General features: G+C 44.2%; 1 protein-coding gene across 2 annotated transcripts in view; it reads right to left on the bottom strand.

Annotated features, from left to right (window-relative positions):
• The window catches only part of LOC119170372 (uncharacterized), a 127,227-nt gene that overhangs the window by 44,847 nt on the left and 59,519 nt on the right, over window positions 1–22,861 (bottom strand). The window lies entirely within an intron of this gene.

Genomic DNA, 22,861 nt, shown 5'->3' with positions numbered 1-22,861 from the left:
GTAGTTGACTTCGGCGCACTGGCGGTCGCCCAAAGAGAGGACAAGGAGCTAAAAAGCCTCCTCGCAACAAAAACTGCCCTAAAGATACAGTGCATGTCGATTGCGGGATCAGGTGACCAGATTAGCGGCGACAACTACACAGGCAACTTACGCCCTTTTGTACCGGTCAATTTGCGTCACCGCATTTTTCTTTCTGTTTACGAGTTATCGCAACCTGGAATGAAAGCTACGCAAAAGGAGGATGAAGAAAGTTTAATTAGAAAGACAGTGAGGTTAGCCTAACCTAACCTAACCTAACGAAAAGGTGCTCACAGCAAGATTCATCTGGCCAGGTATCAACTGAGATGCGCTTGCTGGGCAAGAGCATGAATAAGAAAGGGCAAAATAAGAGCATCGATACTGTGTGAGCGAACCAAAGTTTATCGACAAAGTTTTGACCACGTTCACCTGGACATTGTCTTACCTCTGCTGCTTTGCCATGGTCATACCAATTTACCGACGTGCGTGAATAGACAGACAAGACATCGTCAAAGGCGACCATGCCTATAGTGGGTATCACTGATGACATGTTTGCCCACGCCTTCCAGCGCCACGGTGCAGCTCGCCTTCCAGAGCAACGGTGCAGCATTCATACTAAGAACGGACCGTGGACGGCAATTCAAATCATCAATGCTTGCAAGCATTACATGGTTTATTGGTACTTCTCCCATCTGAACACGAAAAAACGTAAAAAAAAGAAGTAAAAAGAAAGAACGTTGTGAAAAGTATCACACGAAGAAAACGCTTAAAAAAGAAGATTTCAATCGGTGTGATCATGAAGTCTGATCATGACGCCAGCGCACGAAAAGCGAATCTAGGTGAATCAACCACTTATTCCACGGCGTGAAAGAACGGAATCCCTCCCGCAACAACCATAGCCAGCAAAGACGTGTTTTTGTTTACACATAAATTCTGAAATGAGAACACTGGTTTTCGACACTACTATAAAAATGATCAGTAAAGCTTTCAGTCAGGTTTGTTGTTTGTTTTTATTTACAGAGAACAAAACACAAAGAATAATGAAAACAAAGTGTGAGGACAAAAAGACGAGCACAAATCGGTATGCTTTTTTAAAAACATGCTAAGTGGACTTCCGTAAGGCTGACATTTCTAAATGTCTGCCTCTGCTAATGTGGGATAGTGACACAAGTTTCATGTTCATTTGTTTCGATAGGTATGCAGGTGAGTCGGCTGGCAAGATTATAAGTTTTGTTTTGCACGTACTGTTTCTTTGTAATAAATAATACGTAGGAGTTTTTTCATATCCTCGTTTTGTCGCTTGGTAATTTCGCCATCTTTCTGCACAGTTAGTCTTTGTAATGTTAAGTTCAACTAGAGATAAACAAAATACGTGACAACTCACTAACTGAAACTCGGAACTGAGGGTGCGCAAAACCTTTCCAGAACATGGACCTTTCCAGCTTCGCTGCTGCCTGAAGATGCAGGAATTAAAGCGCGGGTCATTAAGGAACATAGATACCGAGATGCACAAGCTTTCTCGGCACCGGGAGAGATAAGCTTGTATGTATCGCACCAAAGCGCCGCTCCAGTCTTTTGACTTCTTTATCATACGTCATCTCTGCATGCACGGAATGCATAGCAACCACGGGTTGCTTGCGATTATCTTTGAACACAACGTACTTATGACGTTCTCCATTGTCCAATGGGGACACATTACGAGGTGCATTACCCAGCACAACACCCTCCGGACTGAGATTAGTAATTATGTAGCCGGCAGTTTTATGAGAACGAACTTCCGATAAGCTCTTATCGAATAAACGCTTGCGTCAATGTCTTCCGCGGTTTCGGTGTGTGTCCACTTTTGTTTGGTTTCTCGAACTTCGTTGCGGAGAATCACGCGTGGAGGGCGATAAGCAGGCGTCGTACTTAGCAACGTATTTGGACTTTTGCCTTCCCAGTATATATATAGGAAAAACGGACAAATATTTTGGTTAAGCAATTACCGGCTATGGTTCTATAAAACCTTGTTTTCAAAAGATATGCAGCAATTTTAATGTTCTAGGTTAAGAAGTCTGTGCCATTTCATTGGGACAAAATGAAACTACAAATAATGGAAATGCAGGTTAAGATGTAGTTAGAAGTGTGCAACTCAGTAAAAAAGAAGTTGGCACCAGCTTGTTCTTATTTGATTTTTTCACTACCACTAAAACTTCAGAAATTGTATCAGTGAAAAATAAATGACCAGAGTCAATATTTTTGTTACGAAAGGCAAGAAATGATAAATTACTTGACGAAAATGCTTTAGCCTTTGAAGTGTAAACTACAAGGTTAACTTTTACACGTTTAATTAGGAGTTAGAAGTGCTCGTTTTATCAGCACCGTATTGATGAACGGTGCTGGAGGGAGTCGCATTTTTGTCAAAGTGCTAGAAGCTCGTGTACTGGGGCTATAACAGTGCACCTTAAAAAAATCCAAATGGCCCAAATTTCGAGGACCCTCCGACGCACCTCCTAATGATATCATGTTTTTTAATAAGAAACCGCGGAAGAGGATTTATTGTGGCTCTGATTGGGAACACAAGGATATAAAGCTCGTCTACATAGACGTAGGTGCGCATCAAAAAGCTCATACAGTCAATATATATTGTTGTTCGCCACAAAAATGGGCTTCAAGATCGAATAAGTACTAATAAGACATCAATACCTAAAATTTTTTTTCTTCGACACTGAGGTGAGACGTAGAAAACAAAAATTTTGAGAGAAAGACTATGAGAAAGAAGGAAAAACAGTCACCAATAAAAAAAGACACATAAAACTTAGTGTTATAGGCAATCGACATTCCCAAAAATAGAAACGGAACAAATGTATTTGCGTTTGTGGTGCGACAAACGAGGTATTCATTTAGGTCATATACCCAAATGGAGACTCGGCCAGGCGCTGGTTGTCAAGGCGTGCCGGATGCTTAGCTATTGATCGTCTCTGTTGGATGTGCAGCGATCACGTACATTGCACGTGGCCAGCTGTCTCAATAAGACCGGACGTCTAATAAGGACACGTCCACACGGCCATCAACGTGGTGACAGTTTTGATTAACGTCCACAAAAAAATATCTGCGAATGTGGCTTGCATGGATTCTTTCAATATTTTCTACAATGAGTATTGGAGTTCAGAATCAAGCTTTGATGAATGCGGTAGCGAGCTTGCAAAATAAAGTTTGCCAAAGTTTACAGTCGAAATGCTCCAGTCACCTCCTGCAAGCAGGCCTTCGCAACAGTAAGACAACCAGTGATGATCAGTGGATACGTGACAATACATAGTACAAGACACTGCTTCACATCCTGCTAAACACCGACCTAACGGCGCACATTTACTTCGCATATAGACACAAAATATGTCTTAAAGGCTAGTCTATGTCGCAATAAGTAAATAAACAAATAAACTATTGAAGGTTTTGAATGTGCCTCGTGTGGTGAGACCCGTGGCCTGAAGCGGACAGTTCAGAATTCTGTACGGGATGCATTTTGCTTTTGTCACGTGGTATGTGCGTTCCCGTCACACATACTGCTTGTATGACTACGTTCAGAGGAAGACATAATGTTTTTTAGAGAGGCGAAGGGGGTACCACCATTGAAATTTTTATTTTTCGCTCTGTATGCCATGAAACCCCCTGTATACGCCACTGCACGCGAACCTATATATTTTCCATTAGGAAGTATGTCCCCCGTTTGCACTACTTTAACTATTTGCTTACGTTACCGCTTATTTCAAAATGCTGAAACTGTTTTCATTTGTAAACCCTTTCATTAGGTTTACGTACATGAGCCATGCTTTTAATTTATCTAAAGAAAAAAAAATGGCAGATCCCACGTACCTGGGAATCGACGTTATGAGAAGCATGCAAAGGGAAGGTGACCGTGTTGCAATTTTTTTTATTTAACGACTCATAATAAACTGACGTTAATATATGTACAAATGTTGCACGCACAGAAATATCTTGAAGCGTTGCAGATGTGTATATAATCAGTTGTTTGCACTTGCGCAACGATGCCAACTGGAACATGCGTATTAGCAACACCAGAAGCTGATATGAAGCGCTGATGCTCGCGAGGATACTGTCCCTGTACCCTGCTACATAAATCAGCTTGAGTACATATGCATGGTGACTAACCACAAAGGATGTTAACCCGACGTGACTGCTGTATCAAAACAGTACATATGTGAAGTTTATAAAATTGGGTAGGCAGCACTGCAACCACTAATGACGTTTCACGAAGATTAGCGTCTATTTGAAAAGAAGTTCCGAGACGTGGCGTAGCTCTGTGGTAAGATGCTTCGCTGCCACGCAGAATGCTTGGGTTCGATTCCAGCTGGGACCCTGGCATTTATTCCTTGCATTCGTCGAATCGATGCTACCGATGTCGGGTATTTCTTCTCGCGCGTTAAAACTGCCCATGTGTTTTTTCGTCGTTCCTGGGTATATACTAAGTGTCCATCACCTGTGGCACATACCCGCATAGCAGCGGCACATACCCACCCGTGGGTGTGTGCCACTGTCTGGCGGGAAGTGTTTGACGACGTACGTGACGGGAGTGTGACATTAATCATGTCTTGATTATCGCGTCCTGGTCGTCAAACCATCTTACCTTTCCATGCTAATTTTGGTTCACGCCAATTTAAGAGAATGACCACGAGAGCACCAAAACGTAAGCGGCTAGATAGATAGATAGATAGATAGATAGATAGATACGCTCAATGTTGCCGAAGTTTGTTAAGAAATGCTTCGCATTTAAAAAAGATTGGAACGTATATGTGGCATGAGAACAGCTGAGTAGAGTAATGGAAAAAAAGTCATTCAAATAATCCATTCCGCCGACTGCTCGAAAATCAAAATACACTTCCTAATTGATCATAAATATGTAGTTAATTTGTAGCTAAGGACTAACAGAATACGGTTACGCAACATTTTACCCGTTGTCTGTCTGAAATCGCAAACACTCCGCCTATATACCCCGTACCTTCAACACATCAATATTGTACCGCGTGAGCTCTAAAAACGGAAATTTAAAAAATATATATGAAAAAGGAAGGAGCAACACCGTGCAGTATCCCGATCACGTCTCATGGGCAGGACCAGCCTAAACATGTTTATCAAGGACGCATTTTTCACTCAACTTTTTTATTATTATTGGCTGGAGGGTTGGCGTTTAAAGTCGAGTAAGACGTCTGAAAGATCGTTTAAACGCCTTTGCGATAGGGAAAATGGTTGACGTAGGATATCAAGGCATGAGACTTGAGTCGGCAGGAGATATTCGAACAAAGGGTCAATCGATTTTTTTTAGCAAGTATTGTCGGTAACGCATGAATGAAGAAAACGGCAAAGAGAAACTATGATGGGTTGTCTCAAGCTAAGTAAGCTAAGTCAGTGAGAAGAACTGTCTTTTAATCCAGACGAGCCATCCTGGCTGTCTTCGTTGAGAGCTGAGAAGACAGTCTAAAGGATGGAAAGAGTCTGAAAGTGATCTCTGGGATTATACACTGTTTCTCACCGACAAGCAAAGCTGTGAAAACGCACATATTCATTGTTTCGATGCCTATATAATTTTAGGCAAAGATGCTCCAATCGATTAAAGGAACACTAAAGTCAAATAACAATTTATGTCAGAGTGAAAAAGTAATGTATCACAATGATAAAAACAACAATATTACCAACCGCTATGCCCACCTTGCCGAGAGATTAAGGTAAATGCACGAGAACACAAGCGCTACTATTAAGACATTCGAAAAATGACCCTGATTATGTCAGATGAATTGTCTACAATTACGCGCTAGTAATCGAACTAGCTGCGCTAAATAAAGAACCATCCGTGCATAAAGGGACGTAGAAAACTGCCGCTTGTTCATTTCTTTTTGATTCATGAAAAAAAAAAAATAAGTGCCGGACGTTACTATGGGGAATAGTGTGAGGGGTTCGAAAGTTCAATTTTCACCTGGTTAAATTGAACAGGTCGTGTCATCTAGCGGGGCCCAGTTCAACCGAAACACACCTCTGCAATCCCGAAGCCAATGACAGGAACTTGTTCGATGACCGTGGTTACTGCCGTGGCTCCCATTTCTTTCATTCTGCTGCTTAGTTTCGTTGGCCGTGCAGTAAATCCGGGCAACGTTGTGCACGGCAACAGTGACGTGACACGTTCTGCTAGAGGCAGGTAATTTGAACTGTGCTAACCTGATGCGGACCACTAAAACGTGATTTTATTTCAAAATAAGTACTTACTTTGCACAAACGTAACATTACGAGGTTTCTAGGCTGCTATTTCAACAATCCACGTCGACTTAATAGTTGCCTTTAGTGTCCTTCTAAAAACTATTAGGAAGACTATATCTTTAGCGGCCCATCTGCCCGGTGTAGTAAAAAAAAAAACACGCTCAAGAAGTATACAGCTTCTGCACCATTTATGCTTTTTTAAATGTTTCTGACAGCTATATTTAACCATTAAAAATACGTGCTACTGTTGTTCTCTGAGTTCCATGAACTGAAATACAGGTATGAACTGAAATTACACTCGCCCACAGAAGCGGATGTCAACATGTCTATGATGAGAGCTAATGTAAGGCGAAGGAGTTTCTCAGCTTACAAGAATGAAACGAACGTGAGGTAAGAGTAAACAGGATGTTGACATCACTCGGGAATGGCACAAATGCTAAACATTTTTTACGTGGTGCGCTGGGAACTGGACAGAAAAAGACTTCTGCGAGCTGTCGTTACAGGAGTGGGCTGTCTGTGGCGTTCATACATAAGCGCATATAGTGAGGTTATTTTTATGCCTCTCCCAAGGAATAAAGTTACTCGCGGTCAAATCGGTGAGGCGGCTAATTAAAAGTTCGCGGCAGCCAGTTCTTTCTTTTCTTTCACTGACGAAGGAGATTGAGAGCTCATGAAAGAAAAATCACCCCTATTTGAGGAATTCAATTATTCCAAAAAATATCTGCAGTCTTATATCTTAGTGTATACTTCAGGTATATATAACTAAGTTTATTCTAAGTTATTAAGTATGTCTTAGTTTATCCTTCAATAGCCAGTGGTGTCAAACGAAGCTAAAAAGAATTATTGGCAAAGTCACGCGTACGATTATTGAGGTTACTGACTGAGTTCTATGTCTGACATTTTCTGCGTGAACTATACGAGCCATAGCTGGTCAAGGTAACAAAGCAGCCCAGTTTTCAATACTACGAGCCACTTTACTTGTAAAAATAAATAAACAAATAAATGAATAAATAAATAAAGAAGGAAAGAAAGGGAGAAACAGAGAATTTAACGAACATTTGATTTATCAATGTTGTAATTGGCCCTCTTTTAATAAATGCCGGCGGAATAACAACATGACCAGCTATTCAGCGTTTAAAATCAAAATGCAAACACCACAGAAAGTCGTGTTAAGAAAGTTTTTTAGAACACTGCAACGTAGAGTACACGGAGCAGTGTAAGTAATTTTTCGACGTCGTTGCAAGCTCCTTTTTCAATATTGTACACCTACAATAGCCACGATACGAAGTCTTTATGTAGGTGGACGAATAAAGTGAGTTAATACCTTCTTTATGAATTTCAACCTAATCACTTCGCAGCTGTGTACGCGATCTCAAGACGGCCTGTTTCCGAAAGAATGTAGTTGACCTCGCTACGCCTTTTTTAAATATCTCAGCTTCACCATCTCAGTGGCCACTCACAAAAGTACATCCTCCTCGTGAGAATATAATAAAATAAAATGTAGCTCAGCGTGTCTGTTCTCGCACGTGAAAATTGAGAGGAAATGCAGAGCAAGATTTTGATTACTTGTTCTCTCAGTGTTTTGGGCGGAGAAATGTATAAACATTGCAGAAAAGCTTGTGTGGGGGATAGTTAAAACATACTCTAGGTAAAAGCTGCGCTGCAAAGTTGAGGACGAAAAAAAAACTGGACTAACACTGCACTTCATGTGTGTTAGTCCAGTTTTTTTTTCGTCCTCAACTTTGCAGCGTATAGTATAGCCTTTACCTACAGTATCAACATTGTGCTGATTACTTTTCAAGAAGGTGCCTTAACGTCGAAGTGAAAAGTAAAAGTAGCTTGAAGAGTGTAATTTATTAATTTCTAATGTAATTTGACATCCATGTACCGGTAATTGTATACTGACACGTCTTTATATGAAAAAGAATGATGATAGGAATGTTTTGTAGATTCCAGCTAGTGGGTCAGGTGGTTTTTCGGGACGACAACGAAGCAGGCATCATGCTGTACAGCTGATCCTGAATACGCTCTTTTCGCGGCCGTAAGATGCTGTCATCTTTTGTTCGCGTTGCACTGCGACACTGGTGGAGGTGCTGGGCCGCGACATTGCCCAATGCTTCACACTCCTAGTGGGAGTCGTTCATCCAGCCCGGACGTGCCTACTGCAACCCCTGTCCATCGATTCAGTCGTCGGCTACGAGGTATTCCTCCAGACTGCAACCCCTTCCAGAAAACTTCTACCAGACATCTAGAAATGGCGAACACCAGCCCCCAGCCTGTACTTCTCGGCACCAGTCCTCCCGCTCCATCCCAGGTAACGTTTTTTCAATCGCTGGAGCTTGAACGCTTTGGTGGTGGCGCACACGAAGATGTAGAAGACTGGTTAGACCACTATGACCGTGTTGCGAAGATCAACGAGTGGTCTGCTCAGGAAAAGCTCGGCCGGGCATACTTCTATCTCGATAACAGCGCTCGTGCTTGGTACGAGAACAGAGAAGGCAACCTGTCCACATGTACCGACTTTCACCAGAAGATGGTTGAAAATTTTGTCAATGTCGACAGACGTGACCGCGCCCACCAAATACTAGAGCTAAGGGTCCAAAAATCCAATGAAACGGTCACCATGTTCGCCGAAGACATGACACGTTTATTTCGGAGGGCTGACCCGCAGATGACCGAAGATAGGAAGTTGCGCTACCTCATGCGTGGCGTGAAAGAGCAGCTGTTCGCCAGACTTCTGCGCAACCTGCCATGCACTGTAGAGAACTTCATCAAAGAAGCGTCGGCTATCGAGCGGGCCCTTCACCAACGCTGCCGACAATATGACCGCTTGTGCAGCAGCTCCCAAATTCAGGCCACCGCTGTGACGTCTGACAGTCATAGCTCCTTACGTTACATGATTAAAGAGATTGTTCGTGAAGAACTGCAAAGGCTGCGGACTCCGGTAGTGGATATACCCATGGCATCTGTCACTCAAGTCGTCCGTGACGAAATCCGCCAAGCATTCTCGACAGCTGATCCTGCCCCCAAACAACGTCCCATGACGTACGCCGCCGCCCTTCGAAGCTCCCCACCCACTCCTTCTTCATACTACCCGCCTTCTGCAACTTTTCCTTGGTCACCACCACAAAGGGAGACATTGTGGCGCCCACCCATCCAGCCCCCATACGACCAGTCGTCTTCTGGCCTGCCATGGCCTTTGTCGCGTGAGGAGTCATCACGGCAACCACAGCTTCGCCGAACAGACACTTGGCGCACTGTCGACAGGCGTCCACTCTGTTTCAACTGCGGAGGTGTAGGCCACATAGCCCGCTATTGCTGGCACCGCGTTGATCCGCCTCGCCCTCTTAGGCCATGGTTTGACATTCAACATGCCAACGACTACGTATCCCGCCGTGGCGATGTCGGTTCTCAAAAACCTCCGGTACCTCGGCCCCATTCGACGGCCGCCGTAACAATGATGACGAGACTATAACTGATTACGAGCCGGTCTTCCAACATCGACCACGCTCTCCTTCTCCTGCCCAGTCACCTTCGTTGCAGCGCCGCACTTTTGCCGACACCAGAGGAGCGAGGTCACCCAGCCCACACCGGGGAAACTGAAGGCGGTGACGTCAGGGGGTAAGGTTGCAGGCGGTCAAGACGAAGAAAAAAAGCCCCCATGACTCCCACCTCAGGACGCTGTAAAGCCGACAAGACGTAATACCGGCGAAACTGTGACCCCAGGCCTTACCGTTCTTGTGGATCGACAGCAAGTCAAAGCTTTAGTCGATACCGGGGCTGACTTCTCTATTATCAATGATGACCTTGCCGTACGCCTCAAGAAAGTGAAGACAGCGTGGACGGGACCTCACTTAAGGGCGGCAGGCGGCCAATTGCTGATGCCTGTCGGAATGTGCACAGCAAGGCTCGACATCGGTGGCTCTAGTTTCGTGGCGACGTTCGTCGTTCTCGCTTCATGCTGTAAAGACCTAATTATCGGAATGGATTTCTTGAGAGAACATGGCGCCGTCATCAACATCCCTGACAGTGTCATTACGTTTTGCAACAACAGCCCTACTTTAGTCGATTGTTCAGAGCCGAGACATACGTCTTGTTCAGGGCCTTTGCGTCTGACGGATGACGATGTGGTCGTCCCGCCACGATCGTGTACGCTTGTTTCGGTGGCAGGGGATGAGCCGTTTGACGGCGACGGTATTGCTGGCCAAATAAGCTCGCTGATATTTAGCCACGGTATTTCAGTTGCTCGAGGTCTAGTCACTGTCACTGCTGGACGCACAAACTTGCTGCTCACTAACTTCAGTACTGAGCGCCGACATATCCCGAAGGGTACAGCCGTCGCTTACTTTGACACTACTGCAGCAATCCAAGGCAGTTTATAGGCCCCAGACGAAGCACCTCAAGAAGAATCAGTACCTAATCTTGACGTTGGTAGTACGTTGTCAAGGGACGAACGAACGAGACTTCTTGAGCTGCTAGCTGAATTCCAGGACTGCTTTTCATCGACATCACGGGTCGGTCGAACGCCGCTAACAAAGCATCAAATAATTACCCACGACGCAGCAAGTCCTATACACCAGAATCCTTATCGTGTGGCTCCAAAGGAATGGGAAGTGATACAGCAACAAGTCGCTAAAATGCTTGAAGATGATGTGATTCTGCTATCACAGAGCCCGTGGGCATCGCCTGTAGTATTAGTTAAGAAACAGGACGGTACCCTGCGTTTTTGCGTGGATTACAGGAAGCTGAATCAAGGGACTAAGAAAGATGTGTATCCGCTTCCACGTATTGATGACTCCCTCGATAGGCTTTGAAACGCTCGCTACTTTTCTTCAATGGACCTCAGAAATGAATATTGGCAGATCGAGGTAGACCCAAGAGATCGGGAAAAAACCGCTTTTGTGACGCAGGATGGTTTATAGGAATTTAAAGTTCTACCCTTCGGTCTGTGCTCAGCGCCCGCTACTTTTCAAAGGCTCATGGACGCTGTACTTTCAGGGTTAAAATAGAAGACCTGTTTAGTTTGTCTAGACGACGTCATAGTGTTTTCCCCAACTTTTGACGAGCATCTCAAGAGGCTAGAAGTGGTTTTACGAGCCATACGCTCCGCAGGCCTCACATTGAAACCAGAGAAATGCCACTTTTGTTTTGAAGAACTTCTGTTTCTTGGTCATGTCGTCAGCTGCACCGGCGTTCGGCCTGATCCCGAAAAACTTGCGGCCGTAGCACAGTTCTTAGTACCGTCCGATAAGAAAGCTGTCAGGCGCTTTCTGGGCCTATGCGCCTACTATCGCCGGTTCATCGCCGGCTTCGCATGAATTGCGTCGCCGTTAACTCACCTCATTAGAGATGACGCCACCTTTGAGTGGAACCATGAACAGCAAGCAGCGTTTAATGACCTCCGCCAACGTCTTCAACACCTTCAGTGCTTGCTCACTTCGACGAGCAAGTGCCAACAATGCTTCACACTGACGCAAGCAATGTAGGCCTCGGAGATGTGCTTGTGCAGTGGCAAGAAGACACGGAACGAGTGAGTGCCTACGCGAGCAGGACAACACGCGCTGAGGCCAATCGTTCAACAACTGAGAAAGAATGCCTCGCCGTGGTCTGGGCAGTTATAAAATTTCTCCCGTATTTGTATGGCCGCCCTTTCAAAGTTGTAAGTGACCATCATTCACTCTGTTGGTTGACTAATTTAAGAGATCCAACCGGCCGATTAGCACGGTGGAGTCTGAAGTTACAAGAGTTTGATATGACGGTCATACACAAGTCTGGGAAGCGCCATACGGACGCCGACTGCCTGTCTCGATTACCAGTACAGTCAGCTTCTCTTTCTGACGACGACGATATGGCCTTCCTTGGTGTTCTCGACGCGTCCACGATTGCCAAACAACAACGAAGTGACCCTGAATTGCTTGATTTGATTAATTACGTGGACGGACGTTCTTCGAGGGCACCTTGAGTCTTTGCAAGGGCATTATAGTCGTTTTGCTTACGCAATGGCGTCCTCCACAAAAGAAACTTTTCATCTATCGAAGCTTCCTATTTGCTCGTTTTTCCTGCACCTCTTCGAACTGAAGTGCTCCAAGCATGTCACAATGAGCCGACGTCTGGCCATTTAGGCTACACTCGCACATTGGCAAGAGTACAGCAGGGATACTACTAGCCACGACTCACAACAGCCGTCAAGCACCACATTCACACTTGCCTCGATTGCCAGCGACGCAAGTCATCTCCAAAGAGACCCGCCGGTCACCTGCAACCAGTTCAGGTTCCACGTCCACCGTTTGAACAGATAGGAATGGATATTTTGGGACCCCTTCCTACTTCTACTGCAGGGAATCGCTGGGTTGTAGTCGCAACAGACTACCTAACCAGGTATGCCGAAACAAAAGCTATCCAAAAGAGCAATGCAGTGGAAGTGGCGAGATTTTTCATAGAAAATATTGTGCTACGCCATGGTGCCCCGACTATCGTGATCACAGACCGCGGAACAGCATTTACGGCAGCTTTTTTAGACCACGTCCTGATGCTTAGTGGAACGACTCACCGTAAGACCACTGCGTACCACCCGCAAACGAATGGACTAACGGAGTGCCTCAATAAGACAATTGAAGACATGCTGTCGATGTGCGTGGATGTTCTACATAAAAATTGGGACGAAATTTTACCCTATATCACGTTCACATACAATACGGCTAAACAAGAGATGACTCGCATGACTCCATTCAGCTTGGTTCACGGACGGGAGGTACGGACTATGCTGGATGCAATGTTGCCACATGAACGGGACGCTACCGACACAGGCGCTGACGTGTTCACTGAACGCGCGGAAGAAGCTAGGCAGCTCGCCCGCTTACGGACCCACCAGCGACAGGACTACGACGCAGGCCGCTACAATGCTCGCCATAGAACTGTAACGTACAAAATCTGTGACAGAGTGTGGGTTGGGACACCCGTACGAAAACGTGGATTGTCCGAGAAGCTGCTAAGGCGATATTTCGGGCCATACCGAGTATCGCGCCAGCGAAGTGACGTCACCTACGAGGTCGTCTCCGACAGTCTCCAATGCCCGAGGCGTCGCCAGCACCAGCCTGAACTTGTTCATGTAGTGCGTATGAAGCCGTATGTGAGTGACTGACTGCACGTTAAAAAATACTGTGGGTCTGAATCAGCATCGGGGCGATGCTTTTATAAGGAGGGGCAAGTGACACGTGTTTATATGAAAAGGAATGATGATAGGAATGTTTTGTAGATTCCAGCTAGTGGGTCAGGTGGTTTTTCGGGACGACAACGAAGCAGGCATCTTGCTGTACAGCTGATCCTGAATACGGTCTTTTCGCTGCCGTAAGCTGCTGTCATCGTTTGTTCGCGTTGCACTGCGACAATACGTCTACGGCAGTGACGTTCCGGTATAGCGACCGAAGTGGCTGATTCAATGCCGTATTTTGATTGAAGCGTGCCGCAAGTGCATTTGTACGCTGTTGGTGGTGTGTGTTGAAGAGGTTCAGGCCGTGAAAGCGAAGGCTGAGCCACGAATTACTTTGTAGCGATGTCACATAGTGCCGAGTGGGTACGACGTGGTCTTGCTGGGCGTATATCTTGATATTTTCCTATATTTTGTCTGCCGCGATGGTGTCGCGGTTGAGGTGCTCGGCAGACGACTTGAAAGTCGCCGGTTCGAATCAGGCCACGAGGTTCGCATTTCGATGGAGAAGAAATGGCAGAGGCTCCTATATTTTGTGGTGTCAGCATACGCCGAAGAAGAACAGATGGTCTATATTTCTGGAGCTCATTTCCTGAGGGGTGCCAGAGAATCATATCATGGTTTTGACACGTTAAACTCCGGACATTATCATTGTTACTTTTATATTAGAGTACTCTTTGCATATCCTTTGCCCTTTATTATTTATGGTCACTTATACTCTTGTATACTCGGGCATGCCATAAGCTCAGTCACGACGAACCTCAGTTGGTGTTTATGTTTATTCGCAAAACTGAGTTTCCCGTGACTTTCTTCACTACCCAAATTAAGGGCCACTTATCGCACGAACCAACTCTTGTGACACTCAATTTCGCGAATGAAAGTATTGTTACGGCACGCTCCATTTCGCACCTCCACCAAATATGTTACGGAAGAGACACCGTATCGAGGAGGCTGTGGATGAAGTATAATTCAAACCAGCAGCAGCGTGCGTGACCGGTTGACCAGACACCAAGCTGCCGGAGACCCCTCTTCGTCCTCTTCGTCAGGCGCACACGCCCATCGTCCCACAAAATGTCAACATGCATGTAACAATATAAACGCCCGCTGGGGTTCTTCGTAACCGAGGTTATAGCATGCCCGAGTATGCAGGGTATTAGCCATCTCGCCACAAGTGGGGTTCGCAAACTGTACGTGCGTCTGACAACTCACCCCCGTCACTCCTTTTCTCGTTGCCGAGCATTCATTATCTAAAAATAGAAAAGGTTCCTGTTGTACTTGGTTGTCCTCTTTTTTCTGATGATGGTGACACTAACCATTATGGTAACGCTGATCACTAGTTTTAGTATATCGGAAGACACCTACGTTAGTCTTAGTGTGCGTCTCAGCGCTAACGCAGCAATGGGACGCGCTGCGTGCTAATTGGTGGTATTTTAGGACAGCGTAACGTATTCCCGCAAACGCAAGCAGCTACGGCGCCATATAGTTACAATATCCCTATATGCAATGTAGAAACCTCAAGTGCGCCACTAAATTGAGTTGACCCGAAGTCACCATTGCTGCGTCTCCATGCCACGCTTGGTTCAGTGTTGCGTGTGATGGCCACGTCGTTTTATTTCGACGTATATGCCGTAATCAAGTATTCCTCACGACCACTATTGCCTGGCTCAGATTGACTTGTGCCCATATTTCCCTTATCTTGGAAACAAGCTAACGAGTACAGCGTCATCATCTCTGCGTGGCTATATACCGAAAACACGAGCTAACCTTGCAAACAAATTTTTAAGCCTTTTGCGCCCGAGATCAAGCGTGTATCTCAAAAACGTAGCTCTCTTATCGGTGGTATACAGCTGGCGATGCCTCATTACTCGAATCTTAATCCAATACCACCAGTATTTGGGAGTGAGGAAGAACAACAATGCAGGCTGACGACTATAAAAATTTGAAGTGTACAGTTCTAGCTTTAACAGGCACTGCCATCTTGCCCTATACGTACGGGATCCCTTTCGTGCGTTAGCGTTGAACGCTATATTCCAGAAATGGCGTTCGCACGTAAGAGTTCCAGCGACGTTAACGTTCTGTACATGCTCCGTTTGGCGCATGCAACGCAAACGATAACGCTAATTCCTTGCGTTTATTGTTTTCCGCTACACTAAAACTCTCTGTTAACGTAATAAGCCTTTTCGCGTCGTGTGACCGTTTGGAAACTCATAGAGTACAAGGCTTTGAAGGATTCTGCCGAGAGGCGGTGATCGTTATTTTACAAAATAAAAGATGTAATAAGTGAGAACAACTAAAACCACATATCTTTGCGAAAGAAGACACAAAGTTTCAGCTCTGCAAGACACTATAACTAAAGTTAGAGCGAACGTGCTTGAAGTGCTGTATTGACGAAAGCGTGTGAGAACTACTGAGCCTATCGCGTTTGTGTGCCAGCTGCTGTCAATTTCCTGTGTGCTCGGTAGATGTTTCCGGTAGTGAGAGAGGGACCTTCAGTTTTGCTGCTTGAAAAGCTATCTTTACAGATTATATGCAGAAGCAAAAGAGTGCTGAAGCGGTGGAATATTTTTCATTATTTACGAAGCTTCAATTATTCACATTGTCTCGCGTGCCTAAAAGCAGGCCAAGCATTGTTGCGGAAAGCGTGAAGAGCGAAAAATAGAATTCAAGACGCAGGTGCCCACATGCGTATCTGATGAACTATTTCGAGAGCCATTTTATAGTCGTAATCCGCCTCGGTGGATCAATAATAGCCCGCCTCAGCGAATAAGTGGCTGTTGGGTGGTTGGCTCCTGACACTAAAGTCGCGGGTTCGATTCCGGCCGTGGCAGTCGCATTTTGATGGAGGCGAAATGGTAAAAGAGCCGTGTGCTGTTGGATGTCAGTGCAGGTTAAAGCGCACCAGATTGTCATAATTTCTGGAGCCCTCTGCTATGGCGTCCTTCATAATTATATCACGGTGTGGAGATGTGAATACCCATGTGATTATATTATTATTATTATTATTATTATTATTATTATTATTATTATTATTATTATTATTAATATTATTATTATTATTATTATTATTATTATTATTATTATTATTACACAAATCACACTATTTACTCCACCAAGCTCGCTTCAAGTAAAATAACTTTGTTGTCTATGAACAGGAACTAAAATGCATGAGACTAAATGGTTGTCGTGGAGAACAACACTACATAACAGTATGCGAATGAGCATTATCAGTCTTGAGGCGCAGTATTTCATCTATAGAGAAAAGTGCCTTTTCATTTCTTTTTTCATTTTTGCAGGGTATGCGTATATGTATCGATGGAATCGCACTCGTCCACGGCGGCCTGTCGGCCACTTGAGCTGTCATTTTTAGCAAGAAAATATTCCGGGATCGACGCTGCAACTATACGAGACGTGTTAATACTAAATGCTAGTTCATTGTGCTATAATTTATGTCTAAACTGAGGCTTGTAGCTGATTCCAAGTAGCCGCCTCGGACGTCGCCAGCCTCTTCAGCCAAGCTCTCGACTGCTCAAGCTAACTGTGATTCCCTATGTACAGTTGTTAGTAACAAGGTTCTACACATGTGTTCAAAGGCGACTGCTATTATAGAAGAAAGGCTTGGTTATACAACTCAGTTCACTCAGTCACTTTGCCCATTATATTCAAATAATTCATTGCAGTTCTGTAGCATGGCGTATCGCAACACTGTCGTAGGAAAACACGCATGTGCCGTATAAATGGCTCCGTCTGCTCGACAAACTTCAGTCTTACAAAACAAATAAGCACAAATCAGCAACTAGATCTATATTAGTTGGTTGTGCATTTTTTATTGTTTTATTTACTATGTCAAGTGTTCATTGTGAAGTAAGCCAAAGAAAGCTGGACATTCTAACTGTTAGTTTTGTTAAGCATTTAACCATTGCTTTGCTGCGACCATAAGAATATGTTAGGTGTACATCGGCCATGCGAATCGCAAGTACTTAAAGTGCTCTGATTTGAAGATGAGGGCTACTAATACTGAAAAAAAGAACCACGTGCTCATTATATGCATTTTTATTATTTTACATCTTTGGGGTGCCCATACACCTATGTTTCTATATATTGGCATGCGTATACCTTCCTCACACTGCTTGCGGCGGAAACATGCTGTTGATTGAACTGTCATGTCACTGAGTAATGTCTAAGAAAAAACCGTTTTTATTTCACGCTCGCTTCGATTTGTACTTTCGCAGTTGTTGCTGAGCTGATGGTTTAAGCTTTGATAGCATGAGAGCTCCATGAAGCGCTTTTTGTGGTTTCTGATGCTCCTCTCAAATGTTCATTGTGCTACGTAAAATTTAACAAATATCCATCAGCGTTTGCCTCATAGCCTTAGTTCGGCCAATCTTATGAAGGTCACTCCGACTCACTCATCAAATATATTTTGAGCTTAAGGCTCACTCGGATTCAGACTCGCTAAATATTTTTCTTGTTAGTGAGCCAAGCTGACTCGCACTTACATTCACGAAAACGTGTTTTTTTAACCAGACTCACTCGTATACTCAAGACCACCAAAACATTACTCCTCAAGACTCACTCAGACTCATACTCGCGACTGGATCTGAATCAAAGTGTGTCCGAGTGTATGAAATCACGAGTCCGTTATCCTGGAATTAGCTTTTTGTCCATGGTGTCCATGCTCTTTAGCACTGACATCGGGCAGAATTTGCTCTCTTCTTGGCACCTACTTATTAAGTATCTTAGAATACAAGCTATGAGAGTTCGGAAACCAGTAAGGTAATTTTTTTTCTTGAAAGAAAGGACAGCATGGGATATATTTATCAAAAACTTCACTGGTAGATGGGCGAGGGGGTTAGAGTGAAGTCTAATTTCTACGCATATCGTGCCTCTGGTGAGTAAAAAATTGAAACGGTGTATGAACGTCATTAATTTGCCTTACATCGAGAAACGTGAATATAAACATGAATACAGGTCAGGGGAACGTGCATATAGACGTGAACACAGATCAGAAAATCGCAATGCTGAAGATGAGGAGATAAGATTATAGGTTGGTAAAAGAAAATGGAACTCACTCAGACTCATCGAATAAATAAATCTTGCACGTTGCACTCACTCGGAATTGCCCAAACGTTTTTCTAAACTGGACTACCTAAGACTCATACTTACAAAACGTTCCTTCACCCAGACTGACTCGTACTCAATCTCACCAAAATATTAGTCCCTCGGACTGATTGCTTGATCTGAGTCCGATGTGAGTCGGAATGATTCGACTCATGAATGAGTTCACCAACTTATGCTGATAGCGCACCGTTCTCCTTCAGCCAGAGGACACCCTCCACACTTAAGATGCCCAAGGGTCCTGCACTTCTACGCTGGAGTGAAGACTTAAGATACTTGAGGCCTCTGTGCCTAGATTGAGGCACACGTTAAAGAATCCCAGGTGGTCGAAATTTCCAGAGTCCTCCACTATATGGCCTTTTTCACAATCATATCATGGCTTTGGGGCATTAAATCCCAACATTTGTTATATATATTGAACACGTAAAACTCTCAAGTATGCGTTGCACAAGTTTTTTTCAGCGAATCTTCATTATGCTGTAAAAGGTCTATTTTATAATAACACGTAACACGTAATTGACCAGGCTCCTAAAGAGTACTACACACTCCTAATAGAATAACGAAAAGTTTAGGTAAAACGCCCTGAAAAAAAACGAAACGAACAAAAGAAAAGCTTCTGTTACGAGTCAATAAATAGAAGCAAACTTTAGTGTGCTTGTCTTCTGGCATCCTGCTCTAAAACTAATTAGTCTCCTAGCATTTTTAGTTTCTCCTTCCATATACCTCTGTGACGCAAAAATAACTCCTATACGTATAAGAAGTTTTTTTCAGGTGGCCAGTGGACAGCGATGCATTCCAGACTATAACTTTAAGCTTGATGTACCTTTTCTGCCTAATGAATACGATAAATTATGAAGGTTAGAAGCACTGCTGCCATTCAGACTTCTCGGTGAACTTTTGAGAATTCGGATCTAACTTAGTAGGGGAGGAATGCTAAGACTCCTCTATGTTGGTCGGGTGGAATTTCTCATAGATCTTGCTTTAAGTATTTGCGCCCATGTAAGGCACGTGTATTAATTACAAGTATTGACTCTCAGGTAAGAGAGAGTGAGAAAAAAAATAAAACGAATCTCCTTCAATACGAAGAGGAGAAACAAGTGAGTCTTTTAAAAACTGAATAGGTTTGTCTTCAGGAATTATACAAAATATCATGTGCCCGTGTCATGTACCAGTATGAATTAGATTTAATTTGGGTCATCTGCTGTGGCAGTCTTATTCTAAAGAATGCAATGAAGATAGTCTTTTTAGAATCATTTGCGTAATATTTCCATATTAGCGCCCCCAGCTACCTATGTATACGAGGCAAGCCGTACTGTGAATGCTTACTTATCTAGCCTGTACTTTTCGATCCTACTGAAACTTTAATGAGTGGGCATTGTGAAAGTTCATGCTTCTTCACACATATCATTGTGTTTAGGCAATAACCTCAGAAATATTGCGATAGAGAATGATCTTGTGTCAGTTAGTCGTTTAAGTGCTATTCGGATTTGGGAAATACACTGGTAAGACGCGTTTACACTCGCATTTTACGAAGTGCCTTGTCACTTCCACTTTAGCATCATATCAATGTTGTATGAAACGGCGGTCCAAGGAACGACGATCCAGGAACTAGTTCCCTTTTTGGGGGAACAAATGAATTGAGGATCGGTGGAACTGTAATGGTAACGCGTTACGTTTACGTAGGATTGACAGTGGGAATGGCGTTCTTTTTGTAAACGCTCATCTGCATTGAACGCATGGAGCACATAATACAGAAGAGGGCGGATTTGTGGCTGCGTGAGGGGCAACAATCTACAACTTACCTAGCTGCTACTTGAACATGCTGCATACTGGCTTTCTCTTCAGGGCACCCTGCGCGAGCGCAGGGAAGTGTGCGATGCCGAGACCGACCACGTGTTTGACTTCGAAGACTTATCCGTTCGGGCAATTCATGAGCAGCTTTTGTGTGTGCGCGCGCGTTTGTGCGTGCACGTATTCCGGCATTTCTGCCACGGGCCCATGTGACCTTGTCGTCATAGTGGACGCACCTGCGTAAGATTCTAAGGCGCCTTCAAAAAGTGCGAATTATCGACGCCAAACGGCGTAATCGCGCATAAGACAGAGGAACCAATGGCAACGACTGAGGCACCTAAATTGAGTAAGGTACCGATGTGCTAACCACGGTAACCCCGTGCAGTGACTACTCACTGCGCATAAAATCCCGGCTGTGGCGGCTGCAATTCCGATGGAGGTGGGAATGTTTTAGGCCCGTGTGCTCAGATTTGGGCGCACGTTAAAGAACCCCAGGTGGTCGAAATTTCCGGAGCCCTCCACTACGGCGTCTCTGATAATCATATAGTGGTTTTGGGATGTTAAACCCCAGATATCAATCAATCAATCAATCAATCAATCAATCAATCAATCAATCACTGCGCATAAACGGTCTTGGACTCTAACGTAACGGTGTCAAGGCGACACTTTAGTATACTATCACTTGGAAATGACCTTTGTCGCATGCAGTGTACGCTTCAGCCGTTTACATGTTTTATGTTCACGCACTCACGGACTGCAAAGCTTCGACCTAGTTTCTGGGAGTGTTATTGTTTTTGTTTGTCACGTGCACTTCAGCTGCTCCATAGCTTAGTCGTGCCTTTAGTATTTCGTGTGCGCCACATGCCACCTGCAGCTATCAACGAATTGGTCTGTGACACCCGAGTACGGGGATGACACGGAAGAGGACCGAAACGTAATGAAAGCGGATGTCGCAGTGGCGCCTGTCCGGTGCCTACGACAGTTTTTTTCCAGCCAGACATTTATTCTGCATGCCAGTTATCTCCATGGCTGTCGGTGTATAACTTTGATTTTCATTCATTTCAACAGCCACCACACTGTCATAAAAAGAAAACATTACACGTACATCTAGTGGTACATTCTTGTTGCACCCGCTGAGCCTGCCCTCACGCCTAATACCTCGATTGACTTTTTTTATTTGGGTACAACATGACAGAAGCCTGAAGCGCTTGACGAAGTGGCTCTTCAACATTGTCTACAAATGGCTAACGTCAAAACAAAGCTTGTTTGTCGTATATACCAACATCGAGGTGGAATCTTTGCTAAGTGCGAACAATGAACTCGTATATTGAACAGTATTTCATATACTCACACTGCAGTATTGCATCAGCGCTCCTTAAAGGCCTACGTATTGTTCTTTTCGGTGTGGTTTTCTGAGCTTGAAACTTATCTATGTTGGTGCGTGTAAGGCAAATTCTATTTTAAGAAAGCTTGGATGACGCTCGTGCTTCGAGTACAACGCGATATCATAGTGGGGCTCCATGTGTGTCGCCTCATCAGATGCTAGCGTGATTTCAGTTCTCGGTGGATGCTTAAAATATCCCGTAAAAAGCGAGCCTTAGAACGCGTAGCATTCGCCATTTCGAACTATTTTACAATGCTTACTGCAAGTACAGTTGCGAAGTGCCCACCATCTTCTCTTTTTGTCAGTTAGGGAGACGCTTACTACGCGTCGGCCAGGCGAACGCAAATCTACGTAGCTGTTGGCTTTGTTCGAGCGTTTTGTAGTAGATCAGTCATTGAAACAGCCATTCACTGCGCAATTCTGATTAGTTGATGCCTCATGTGGTTGTATGCACTCCTGCCACGCACCGCATCATGCATTATGAAGACTCGTAGAATGAGTGATATTCGTACAACTTTTAAGAAGTAGTTTCAAGCAAATACCGGACAATTTTGTAGAAGGCCGGCTTGCTACGTAAAAAAGCTTGGTTTCGCACTTGAATTGTTTCTTAATGTCTATTTATTTGTAGTTACCTCAAATTTTCACTAATAGACAACTTTATTTTTGCACTGACAACCAACATAATCGTCGATTGCACCAGAATTTCAGAAATACAAGCTATTTACCACTATTCTGTTAAGTATATGAAGTACAGTATTCTGACTGCAAAATACTGAGGTATATAGTGTCGTTTGCCTTGCCCTGGTAATAGACGAGCACAAAATTTGCAGTTAGACTTAATTGTAGCATGGCTGGTGGCCGCTAAAAAGTTCGGCATGATGGTTTCCTTAAACTGTCAACGTTACCTGTCACTGTCAATGTGGCAGGTAACATTGACATATACATACGTAGCACTGCCAAAACCTGCCACTGCCAATTTTAAGTTCGTAAAATTTACATAGCACGAAATGAATATACGTCTCACTTTATTTAGCCATGAGTTTATCCAACGCTCTATTTCGATCAAAAATCCGAATGCAACGTTAATGCAATTGTCACGT

This window comes from Rhipicephalus microplus, chromosome 2 (genome assembly GCF_043290135.1).
Source record: "Rhipicephalus microplus isolate Deutch F79 chromosome 2, USDA_Rmic, whole genome shotgun sequence".
Taxonomy (NCBI): Eukaryota; Metazoa; Arthropoda; class Arachnida; order Ixodida; family Ixodidae; genus Rhipicephalus; species Rhipicephalus microplus.
The sequence above is the reverse complement of the archived record's forward strand: the minus strand, read 5'-3'. Positions and strand labels throughout refer to the sequence as shown.